Raw genomic sequence first — 14,085 nt, 5'->3', positions numbered from 1 at the left:
TCAGAAGATGGAAAGATCTCCCATGCTCATGGATTGGCAGGATTGATATAGTAAAAATGGCCATTTTACCAAAAGCGATCTACAGATTCAATGCAATCCCCATCAAAATACCAATCCAATTCTTCAAAGAGTTAGACAGAACAATTTGCAAATTCATCTGGAATAGCAAAAAACCCAGGAGAGCTAAAACTATCCTCAACAATAAAAGGACTTCATGGGGAATCACTATCCCTGAACTCAAGCAGTATTACAGAGCAATAGTGATAAAAACTGCATGGTATTGGTACAGAGACAGACAGATAGAGCAATGGAACAGAATTGAAGGCCCAGAAATGAACCCACACACCTATGGTCACTTTATTTTTGACAAAGGAGCCAAAACCATCCAATGGAAAAAAGATAGCATTTTCAGCAAATGGTGCTGGTTCAACTGGAGGTCAACATGTAGAAGAATGCAGATCGATCCATGCTTATCACCCTGTACAAAGCTTAAGTCCAAGTGGATCAAGGACCTCCACATCAAACCAGATACACTCAAACTAATAGAAGAAAAACCAGGGAAGCATCTGGAACACATGGGCACTGGAAAACATTTCCTGAACAAAACACCAATGGCTTATGCTCTAAGATCAAGAATCGACAAATGGGATCTCATAAAACTGCAAAGCTTCTGTAAGGCAAAGGACACTGTTGTTAGGACAAAACGGCAACCAACAGATTGGGAAAAAATCTTTACCAATCCTATAACAGATAGAGGCCTTATATCCAAAATCAAAGAACTCAGGAAGTTAGACTGCAGGGAGACAACTAACCCGATTAAAAAAGGGGGTTCAGAGCTAAACAAAGAATTCACAGCTGAGGAATGCCGAATTGCTGAGAAACACCTAAAGAAATGTTCAACATCTTTAGTCATAAGGGAAATGCAAATCAAAACAACCCTGAGATTTCGCCTCACACCAGTGAGAATGGCTAAGATCAAAAACTCAGTTGACAGCAGATGCTGGCGAGGATATGGAGAAAGAGGAACACTCCTCCATTGTTGGTGGGATTGAAGACTGGCACAACCATTCTGGAAATCACTCTGGAGGTTCCTCAGAAAATTGGACATTGAACTGCCTGAGGATCCAGCTATACCTCTCTTGGGCATATACCCAAAAGATGCCCCAACATATAAAAAAGACACGTGCTCCACTATGTTCATCGCAGCCTTATTTATAATAGCCAGAAGCTGTAAAGAACCCAGATGCCCTTCAACAGAGGAATGGATACAGAAAATGTGGTACATCTACACAATGGAATATTACTCAGCTATCAAAAACAACGACTTTATGAAATTCGTAGGCAAATGGTCGGAACTGGAAAATATCATACTGAGTGAGGTAACCCAATCACAGAAAAACACACATGGTATGCACTCATTGATAAGTGGCTATTAGCCCAAATGCTTGGATTACCCTAGATGCCTAGAACAAATGAAACTCAAGACGGATGATCAAAATGTGAATGCTTCACTCCTTCTTTAAAACGGGAACAAGAATACCCTTGGCAGGGAATAGAGAGGCAAAGATTAAAACAGACACAGAAGGAACACCCATTCAGAGCCTGCCCCACATGTGGACCATGCATATACAGTCATCCAATTAGACAAGATGGATGAAGCAAAGAAGTGCAGGCCGACAGGAGCCGGATGTAGATCTCTCCTGAGAGACACAGCCCGAATATAGCAAATTCATAGGCGAATGCCAGCATCAAACCACTGAACTGAGAATGGGAACTCTGTTGAAGGAATCAGAGAAAGAACTGGAAGAGCTTGAAGGGGCTCGAGACCCCATAGGTACAACAATGCCAAGCAACCAGAGCTTCCAGGGACTAAGCCACTACCTAAAGACTAAACATGGACTGACCCTGGACTCTGACCTCATAGGTAGCAATAAATATCCTAGTAAGAGCACCAGTGGAAGGGGAAGCCCTAGGTCCTGCTAAGACTGAACCCCCAGTGAACTAGACTGTTGGGGGGAGGGCGGCAAGGGGGGGAGGATGGGGAGGGGAATGCCCATAAAGAAGGGGAGGGGGGAGGGGAATGTTTGCCCGGAAACCGGGAAAGGGAATAACACTCGAAATGCATATAAGAAATACTCAAGTTAATAAAAATAAATAAATAAATAAATAAATAAATAAATAAATAAATAAATAAATAAAAATAACAAATCATCCTTTTCCTCTACATTTTAAGCCTCATTTTAAATTTATTTTGGGTTTTTATTATTTGATATTTTCTTAACATGATCATTGTCCCTCTCCTGGTCACCACCTCCCACAATCTTACCCCCATTCACCCTCTCCATCTCCTCTGAGCAAGTGGACCCCTTCCTTACATGTCCTGGCACTTCAAGTTTCTGAAAGGCTAGGAGCATCATCTCCCACTGAGGCCAGTCAAGGCAGACCATCTGGTAGAACATACCTAAGTACAGGCAACAGACTTTGGGATAACCTACTTTCCAATTGTTCAGGACCCACATGATGGTCAAACTGCACATCTGCTACATATGTGGTTGGAGGCCTAGGACCAGCCTGTGTATGTTCTCTTTTGGTGGTTCAGACTCTGAGATCCCCAAGAGTCCAGGTTAGTTGATTCTGTTGTTTTTTTTTTCTTATGGAGTTCCTATCCTCTTCAGGGCACACTAATCCTTCCTCCTACTCCTTCACAAGAGCCCCCAAGCTCCATCCACTGTTTGGCCATGGTTATTTGTATCTGTCTGTGTCAGCTGCTGGGTGATGACTTTCAGAGGACAACAAGCTCCTGTCTGCAAGCATGACAGAGCATCATTATCATGGACTGGTGTTTGCCCATGGAAGGAAGTGGGAACAGTTAGTGGTTGGCCATTCCCTCAGCCTATGTTCCATCCCCCATGCCTGCATTATTTGTAGATAAATTTGGGGTTGAAAATTTTGTACGTGGGTTGGTGTGTCTATCACCCCACTGGGGTTTCTGTCTGGCTAAAAGAGGTGGCCTCTTCAGGTTCTAAATCCCCAATGTAGTGAATCACAGTTAAGATGACCCCCATTAATTCTTGGGTGCCTCCCTTATCCCAGGTCTCCATCTTGTCCTTGAAATGCCTCCCATGTCCTCACTCCCATCAGTTACAGATTTCCATTCATTTTCAGAGTCATTCTCCTCTTCATCCCCCCTCCCTCCAAGTTCTTTCCCTCCATCTGCCTCTTATTTTATTCTCCCTTCTAAGTGAGATTCATGCTTCTTTGCTTGGGCTTTCCTTCTCATTTAGCTTCTTTGGGTCTGTGGAATATAACATGGTATCTATACCACCACTCCTGGGCTTATACCCAAAAGATGCTCCAACATCTCACAAAGACACTTGCTTAACTATGTTCATAGCAGCTTTATTTGTAATAGCCAGAAACCAAAACAACCTAATGTCCCTCAACTGAAAAATGTGTAAAGAAAATGTGGTACATCAACACAATGGAATATTATTTATCTATTAAAAACCAAGACATCATGAATTTTGCAGGCAAATGGATGGAACTTGAGAATATCATCCTGAGTGAGGTAGGTAACCCAATCCTAAAAGAGCATGCATGGTATGTACTCACTTGTAAGTGGATATTAGCCATAAAATACTGGTATCATGTTAAATTTTGTTTTTCTCAACACCCAGAAATTATTTTGGCCTTAGAGACCACTTTTAGGGACTTTAATATATTATTAACCTCAATAAAGATCCAGAAAAATGCTCAAAAGTCCAACAAGCCTAAGAGAAACAGGTTAAGTAAGCAAAAAAATCAAAACAAGCAAACGAAAAAACCCTACACTACCACCTCTTTAAGGGAGAAAAGAAAATAGGTAAATATGCATACATGCATCTGCCTTCATATGCACATTCATATGTAGATTTACTGCGAATAACGTTAGCAAACAAAATCATCTACCAGTGATTAAGTGCAATTACTAGTGTTGCCATTGTTAGGTAAACCAGATCTCAATGGTGTGAGTCAGACAAATCTCAGAAGTATCCCAAGTGTACATCCTCTCAGTAAATTTCTCAAAGAGTTTGAGAACTGAAAGAAAACCCAAACTGCATCTGCTTTTCCCATATGTTTTGAGCCCTAATAACCTGTGTGTGTGCACACACACACATGTATATAAATTCATTTTGTGGAAACAATAGGAAAAAAAAACTACTCCTAAATTTGAACAATTAATCTTGGCATCCTGGATACATCCTTGAATCTATCCTTTTAAGCTGTTCTGACCTCAAAGTGTAGATCCATGCAATTTTCCTGGTTTTGACAATCCTCAATTGTTTCAGTAACCAAATCCAATGATTAGAGTGCCCAGAACATTATTTTGTGGAAATTAAAGTGGGAGCCTTCCATTTTTTTCTACATTATACTCAGCATTTCTTCCACATTCTCAAAATCACCATTGTCTCTTCCAATGCTCTTTCAGGTTGAAAGTGATAAAGTAATGAAATTCAAGAAGAGCAACATACACATGTCAATGCAATCCTTCTTTTTACCTATGATTGAAAACTTTAACTCATGTTCTTGGAAAATGGACTTCTAAACCATCTTCATCATCACTTTTATTTTATTCTGGAAAACATGAGATCCATATGGGGAAGTACTTAAAAAACTCAAAGCATAGTATGAGTATTATTCTGGCATGCAGGCTGACAACCACCGTGTGATTTACTATCACATGACTCAAAGATTATAAGTACTCTTCCAACTGGTCCAAAATAATAACTAGTAACTGACCATGCCCTTCCTCTGGCTTGGAATTGGAAACAGAGCAAAGTAGATACTTAACGCTAGTGCGGTGCTTCATGGTTTTCATCTCTTATCCTTGTCTGAGCCAGGTCCTGGATATACATGAATGTATATTAATCAAATTTCAAGCTAAACAGTATCTACTTTAACTTTTCCACTTTTATAATTGGAACATAGGAAATGAAAGACAAAGTACTCCACAGTGATTCAGCACTGAGCAGAAAATCTCATAGCCTACAAGGTAAGATACTTCACAGAATCACTGTGATGCTAAGCATAGTGATTAATAAATAGGTGTACGTGTTTCAGGCAGTATTTAATTATTGGTATAGAAACATATTTTAACCTCATGGATTTTGTTAACAATTTCTTGTCAAAAAGAAAAAAATAGTCGTACAAAGTATTTCCATACATGGTATAGAAACCTTGAAACTGATTAATTATTCACGGTAGCACAGCAAATAGAGCAGAGAACAAACTCAATCATTAGTTGTAACTACTATTGTCAGCATTAGTAAAGGAAATTAACATCAATGTTTAAGTTTTTGTTTACTGAGTAGTTGGCAAAAGGTCTGTTGCTGATTTATGTTTTAAATGAATTTATGATGGGATTAACCAGTGTTTTCAGAACCCCAAAATTGTATTGCACTATTTCAAACATCTTAATTGCCAAGGAAACTTAACCACACAAAAATTAAAGAAATTGTTTGAGACCTCTGAGAGTGTAGTTCATCATTTTCCACATTAACAAATATGTTTTATTTTTTAATTAAATGAATAAAGTAGCTATATTGACTGTGAGATTTTGTACAGTTGGCAAATAACACAGCAGACATCTTTCTCTTTCATGTGCTTAGAAAAGATGCCTGTGCGGTCTTAAACAGATACATTTTCTTTAGTTAACTTGCTTAGAATTTGTACAGGCTTATAAAATCACAACAGATGTTTCCTGTGGGTACTAGGTACCAAATAAATCATATATCAGTTTCCTGTTGTTGTTGTTTTTTTCTTCCTTAGCAGTCATCAGAGTCTTGTGAGCACAAAATTGGGAAAGATGGAATCAACTCTATTTTCTCAAACCTCTTCATGAGGAATAAAGTCCAAGCTAACACAAATATTTGTCCCGGACACAAAATATTTTTAATTAAAAAATGGGACTTCCTATTCACCTCCCATTATATCAAAGTTTAAAAACTAACATAGAAATACACAAGCAAGAATTTACTTTGTATCAGCTTCCAAATGAGGCCCAATGCAGACTAGAGAACGGTAAGTTCTCAATCTCTAACACCACTAGACAAGCATCAAACAAACCAGCTTAGCACAAGAGAAGCACTTTGAACATAACAGAGGAATTCTCCTCTCCAGAGGTGTAAAAGCATTTTCTGTAACTGGAGGTTTATAAGCATGATCTCTTTTCCCTGTTGCTGACCAAATTTCTTAAAGTCCTGTGAGTGAAGTTGTTCAAGTTACAAAGTAGGGGATAGAACATGTTTGCCAAAAATGAACAAAATTTAGAAGTGACACACAAGATAATACAGGCATCTTTGAGAAAGTCCAGCCATCAGCATGCATCACTCATATCCTCTGCTATTATGACAATTATATAGAGACAAAAATAAGTAAGCTGGGAGACAAGGACCAACCAATGACCCTTCAGGAAGCCCACAGATAACAGGACAAAGAAAGGATTCTCTTGGAATTGATTGGAATCAGAAGAATTAAAGACAAAATGATCTGGTTGTTCTAAAAGAATGTCATATAACCTCTAGTTAATAGTTTCTAAGGGATGGTTATAGTACACAGCACTCAGATATTTTGAGGAATGGAGAAACTAGGGGTGACAGTATAACACAATAAATACCATTTATTTGTAATGGAATCAGGTGCAAAACAAAACACTGGGTAGCTACAGAAAGTAAAGTAGTCAGTAAATGGTAAATTCAGGGATAGGACAGCCCAAGATAAGGGCAAAATTATATCTAAAAGGATGTAGAAGGTGGTTATGTATCTATAGTGAGCAGAGTATCCAGACAGAAAGCCTTGTGACCAGAGACAGCTCTTTGTCTGCTCTTGTGAACTACCCAAGCTTCCAAAGGCTTACGACTCCCAATTTGCAGAGAGGTGAGGATAGTTCACACACACTGGCAAGCTATGAATTGAAAACTTACATATGCCTTTATTATCCATGAATTCTTACAAGATGTTTTACCTTTAAAACTGCCCACACATTAGCCCATGAAATTCATGTTTATTACTTTTCCACTTCACTGTTTTGACAACTACCTCCTCAAATCTAAGGGGGCATTATCAATGATATTTATGACTATGAAGCTAGTGATGATGTGAGAGCCTAGACATTATCTTTGTTAGCCTGATCTAGGTTTTACAAGGATAGTTATAGCTGCTTCCTGTCACTTCTGAAATTGGTTGTCACTGTTCAGAGAAATCTATAAATTGTAGCAGTGGCAAGTAGAGCAAAGAATCTCTTGGCACTCATTATGAAAATTGTTTGTTCTAATGCATGTTCTGCAAGGCACATTTTTTTTCTAAAACAAACCATTATTTCTCAAATTTTAATCAATTTCTCCTAACAAGAAAAAGGAGCATCCCACTATGTTCATAGCAGCCTTATTTATAATAGCCAGAAGCTGGAAAGAAACCAGATACCCTTCAACAGAGGAATGGATAAAGAAAATGTGGTACATCTACACAATGGAATATTACTCAGCTATCAAAAACAATGACTTTATGAAATTCATAGGCAAATGGAGGGAACTGGAAAATATCATCCTGAGTGAGGTAACCCAACCACAGAAAAACACACATGGTATGCACTTATTGATAAGTGGCTATTAGCCCAAATGCTTGAATTACCCTAGATGCACAGAACACATGAAACTCAAGAGGATGACCAAAATGCCAATTCTTCACTCCTTCTTTAAAAGGGGAACAAGAATACCCTTGGGAGGGAATAGGGAGGCAAAATTTAGAACAGAGACCGAAGGAACCCCCATTCAGAAACTGCCCCACATGTGTCCCACACATATACAGCCACCCAATTAGACAAGATGGATGAAGCAAAGAAGTGCAGGCTGACAGGAACCGGATGTAGATCTCTCCTGATAGACACAGCCAGAATACAGCAAATACATAGGCGAATGCCAGCAGCAAACCACTGAACTGAGAATGGGAACTCTGTTGAAGGAATCAGAGAAAGGACTGGAAGAGCCTGAAGGGGCTCGAGACCCCATATGAACAACAATATCAACCAACCAGAGCTTCCAGGGACTAAGCCACTACCCAAAGACTATGCACGGACTGACCCTGGGCTCCAACCTCATAGGTAGCAATGAACAGCCTAGTAAGATCACCAGTGGAAGGGGAAGCCTTTGGTCCTGCTAAGACTGAACCCCCAGTGAGCGTGATTGTTCGGGGGAGCTCAGTAGTGGGGGGAGGATGGGGAGGAGAGCACCCATATAGAAGGGGAGGGGGAGGGTTTAGGGGGATGTTGGCCAGGAAACCAGGAAAGGGAATAACATTGGAAATGTAAATAAGAAATACTCAAGTTAATAAAAAAATAAAAAAAAGAGAAAGGAGCATCAAGGTCAAGGAGTAGGTATATTCGGAGCAGATAATAGCCTACATCCCATAGTTTACCAGATGAACCACCTAGAGTTTCACTAGTTTCTGACACATGTAACTTGAAATACATTGAGCCAAATAAAAGATCTGGGCTTCCAGGTAACAACTTGGGTTTCCCTGACTATGAAACATTTTTAATATTTAGTGTCTTAACCCACCAAAACCATCTGCCAACAATTCCTAAACACACTCACAACCTTATTGATTTTCCTAACATTGCTCTTGTTTTTGATAGTCTAATGTATCTTACTGAGCACTTACAATTGGTCATGCTCATTCTAGAATAGAAGACAGAGGCCAAGCTAAATGGATGGTCAGCCCCTAGGGGTGAGTTGCATGCTTTAAGAGTGAGTGCTGTCCAGCTACAAAAGTTAAAGAAGCACTTACTCCCTTAAGCCCAAGTGTTAAAGTTCTATTCAATATTGTATCCTGGCACTTTATCTGTCTAGACATACCCATGGTATTTGTCACAAGACACCAAGCATTTCTGTAGGCCCGAGACAAGGCAACTATGACTATCAAAATGGGTTTTAAGTCTTCCAAATGTAACATATATGATCATAGGACTACTTCAGAAGAAATCACTCCCAATCTTGAATAGCCAAAAGTGGTATCATAAATCTACAAGTAGTATGGAATATCCTGCTTCAAGCTGCACTGGGTGAAACAGCTTTGCTCCCAGTCTCTCAGCTTTCCTTCAAAACTTCAATGGCAGTAATACCAGAGAGGTTAGAAAAGAGATTCCATAAAGAAGCATACCACAACCGTGCCTACATAACAGGTGATAAAAGTAAGTTATATGGCCAAGTACATAGACAACAAGCAAGGGCACACTTTATTCACAATGAGACAGTCAGACAGATAAGGACTTAAAACTTCCTCAGTTTAAAGAAAGATACACATGTCTAGATTAAAAAAAAAAAACAAACACACACACACACACACACACACACACACACACACACACACACAAAACAGCAGTACAGAACCCCAAATAGACAAGGCCCAAAATCAAAATACCCATGACATATAATAATTAAAACACTAAGTACACAGAACAAATAAAGTTTATTGGAAGAAACAGAACAAACACAAGTCATATACAAAGGAAAACCCATCAGAATAACAGCTGATTTCTGAATCAAAATTTTGAAAGCCAGAAGATCCTGCATCAATGCATTTTAAGTCCTAAAAGACCATGGTGGCAAGCCTAGAAAAAGACACCTCACAAAACTATCTGCCATAATTGAAGAAGAAAGAAAATGTTTCTGTGTCATAAACAGCCTTAAACAGTTATAACCACCAAATCAACCCTAAAGAAAATACAAGAAGCATTATTTTGGTGAGGAATGAGTATAGCAGAGAGACTGTGGGGAAAAAACTAGGATATAAGTACTAAAACACAAAATACCACCAAGACCACAAACACTAACAAAACTCAACATAGATGACCACAGTGAACACACATATTTAAATACTAACTTTCAATACCAATGGCTTCAATTCTCCAATCAAAAGACAAAGGATATGTGAATTGATCATGTAAGAAAATCCACTTCTTCGATGTCTAACAAAATTATATCTTAGCTTAAACATAGACATCACCTGAGAATAAAAAGATGGACATAAGTATCAAGTGGGATTAATCAAGTGGGATCAGCAACCAGCACTGCTATTCTAGTATCTGATTAAATAGACTTCAAATGGAAACTAATCAGAAAAGATAAAGAATGATACTTCATTCTAATCAATGGAACAGTTAACCAGGAAGATATTACATATACATTTGTTGTTGTTGTATATGTGTGTATGTGTGTGTGTGTTTGTAGCTGTTGTTGTTGTTGTTGTTGTTGTTGTTGTTGTTGTTGTTTTCGTTGTCTTAAGACAGGGTTCTTTTGTGTAGCCTTAGTTGTCCTGGAACTCACTCTGAGGACAAGACTAACTCCAAACGCAAAGAGATCTCTCTGCCTCTGCCTCCCAAGTGCTGGGATTAAAGGCATGTGCCACCACTGCCCAACCCAATGGGACATTATTGTCCCATATATGTTCTGAACTCTGGAGTACCCAATTTTATAAAAAACAATGTAAGCTTAAAGACTAACGAACATCTTTAATTTAAGAATAGGTGATTTCAATAAACCACTTACTCCAATATACCACTTACTCTAATAGACATGTTATCAGGACAAAAATAGACAGAGAAACATCAGTATTAATTGACATAATACAACAAATGGACTTAACAAATATCTACAGAATATTACACCAAACATTAGAGAATACAAACATTACTCAGTTGCATGTGGAATCTTTTATGAACTAAACCATAAGCCTGGGAAAGAAAACAAATCATTACAAATTCAAAAAGATTAAATAGTTCCTTGTATCCTATTTGACCACAGTACAATAAAACTTAAAAATCGACAGAAAATAAGTCTCTGCCAAATGTGCCAACACATGGAGATTAAACAACACATTGCTGTATGATGAATGAGTTAAAGATACAATTAAGAAAACCAAAATTTTCCTGGAGCTAAGTGAAAATACAACATAACAAAACATCTGGGACAAATTAAAGGCAAAGTTATAGCTCTAAGAACCTACATTAAAAATCATAAAAGCAAGCTTACACAAGAACACATCAAACATACAACCAGTTGACGACAAGAAATAAGGAAAATCTGAGCAAGAGTCAAAATTGACATACCCTTGGTCCAACCAGCAAAACCAAAGAACAAAAGACCCAAATTAACAGGATCAGAAAAGAACAGGAAATCTTTATTACAGACACAGCAGGAATTCAGAATATTATTTTAAAACATTTTAAGAACATGTACTCATTAAGCTAACCCAACCCCCTCCCAAAAGCAATGGATTTGTAGATTTTGCCCAACCAGAAAAACTAAATCAAGGAGTCAGTAACCTAAGCAAACTCATTGCAAATGATGAGAGTAAAATACTGATAAAAAGCTTCCCACCTCAAAAAAATAAAAACAAAACAAAACAAAGCCAGAAGTATGGATTTACAACAGAATTCAACTAGGCTAAAGATGGTCTAGAACAAATATTCTCTCTCTCTCTCTCTCTATATATATATATATATATATATATATATATATATATATATATATATATATATATATATATAATGTTTCTGCCAGTTTTAATTATTTTTAAATTTTATTTTGAGATTATATTTCTCCATTGCTTTCCTCCTTCAAACACTCCCACATGCTCCTTCCCATACTCCCGAACTAAAACCAGGTAACTGCAAATGAGATGGGGAAGGGAGGGAAGGGGAGAGACGGAGAGAGGGAGGGAGAGGGAGAGAGGAGGAGGAGAGAGAGACAGAGAGCGGGGGGAAGAGAAAGAAACTTCGGGTGAACATTACTGATGAAAATAGATTCCAATGTACTCAATAAAATACTTGCAAAGAGAATACAAATATATATCAAAAAGAATATTTGCCATGACCCAGAGGGCTTTATTCTTAAAGTAAAGGTATTTCAATACATCACACACGAATCAATACATGTAATAAACTATGTGAGTGGACTTAAAGACAAAACTAGCATGAGCATGTCAATAAAAAGACTGACAAAAATCCAATATACCCTCATGATAAAAGTACTAAAGAAAATTGGGCTAGAGGAAGCATACCTCCACCAAATAAAAGCTATATATGAGAAACCTACAACCAATATCATCCTAAATGAAGAACATTTTGAAGCAATCCCACTAATGTCAGTAACTAGACAGGGTAAATATGTTTATCTCCATTTTCTTTCTTTTTTATGTTGCCTGATTATATTTCTTTCTTTTTATGTAATCTTCTTTTACAGTCCAGACTTTATCCCCCTCCCGGCCCACCCTTTGATTATTCTACATCCTATACCTCCTCCCCTGTCTCCATGAGAATGTTCCCACTGCTTCATCCCTACCCCCCCCCGGGCCACCCCACTCCCTGGGACCTCCAGTCCCTTGAGGGTTAGATGCATCATGTCTGACTGAGTACAGACATAGCAGTCCTCTGCTGTAGATGTGTTGGTGACCTCAGATCAGCTGGTGTACGCTGCCTGGTTGGTGGCTCAGTGTCTGAGAGATGTCGAGAGTCCAGATGAGACTTTTGTTCTTCATATAGGGCCACCCTATTCCTCAGCTTCTTCCAGCTTTCCCCTAAATCAACCACAGGGGTCAGCAGCTTCTGTCCATTGGTTGGGTGTAAATAACTGCATCTGACTCTTTCAGCTGCTTGTTGGGTCTTTCGAAAGGCAATCATTACAGGCCCCTTTTGTGAGTACACCATAACATCAATAATAGTGACAGACCTTGGGGCAACCCCATTGAGCTGGATCCCAATTTGGACCCGTGGCTGGACCTCCTTTTCCTCAGGCTCTTCTCTGTTTTCTTCCTTGCAGTTCTTTCAGATAGGAACAATTCTGGGTCAAAGTTTTTGACTGTAGGATGGCAATAGAAGCGAGAGACTCTCAGGACTCAAAGGGAAGAACTGTAGATGAAAAATGCCCTACAGGGGGAGAAGGAACTTGTAAAACCCACCTCTAGTAGAAAGACAGGGCATTAAGTTTATCTCTATTTTCAAAAGGAGGATATGGCCACTAAGCCCCCAATCATTAGTAAATATCAAAGCCACAATCCAAACTTAAGTGTAGTCTATGTTAAATAATTTAAGTTCTTTCCACATTAGTAAGGGCTTGATGGCAGCTGTTTACTTGGAGTACAAAAAACATGTCTGATGTGAAGAACTGCCAGTAAATACAGTCTGTACTAGATAAGTCATGAATAGAATTTTGGCAGTTTATATCATTCTGAAATGGAATATTTCAAGAGAATTCCAGAACCAGAAAATCTAAGTCTGAAGTGTCTGAAGCAAAGTAATATGTGTTGAAAAGGTGGATAATAACTTGTCACCACACTCAAAGGTCAAGTCTAAGGCTATGAATTGGTGAATCAAAGGTTAGAAGTAAATAGGTACAGGCGGTGGGATACAATATGGTGTGAGTATAGATATAGTCAGTACATTCTAAGCTAGCTGCTGTAATAAATGATTAATAAGCACAGCATTTCAACACAGTAGAATTTCATTTCATTTATTTTTGTCATAATACATGGCAAATACATTTATCAGACAAAATGAAATAAATACTATTCTATGTCAGAAAATTAGGCTCTGGGATAACATGAACTATCATCATGCCTGTCCATTGGAAGAAGATCATATGTGTGTATGTCTCTCTCTCTCTCTCTCTCTCTCTCTCTCTCTCTCTCTCTCTCTCTCTCTCTCTCTCTCTGTGTGTGTGTGTGTGTGTGTGTGTGTGTGTCTGTGTGTCTGTGTGTGTGTCTGTGTTTAGAATTTATTGGGCTATACTTGAAATTTTCACTCAAGTTTCTTTGACCGTAGTTCAGTCACATAACTGACAAACTTCAAGGACTGTTAGAAGAGGCATAAAATTCATATTTCTACAAAGTGATAATAGAATGTAGTAAACAGCTAATGGCTTTTGCTCCTAAAGGTCAGACAGCATGTGCCATGCTTGGGGCTGAGTCACTCAACATTTCCTGCATAAATGAGATTGAACACATGATCAAAGTGGACATATGTAGTTTCTCCATGTGGTAAATTGCTATTCG

This window comes from Rattus norvegicus, chromosome X, assembly GCF_036323735.1.
Source record: "Rattus norvegicus strain BN/NHsdMcwi chromosome X, GRCr8, whole genome shotgun sequence".
Classification (NCBI taxonomy): Eukaryota; Metazoa; Chordata; class Mammalia; order Rodentia; family Muridae; genus Rattus; species Rattus norvegicus.
The sequence above is the reverse complement of the archived record's forward strand: the minus strand, read 5'-3'. Positions refer to the sequence as shown.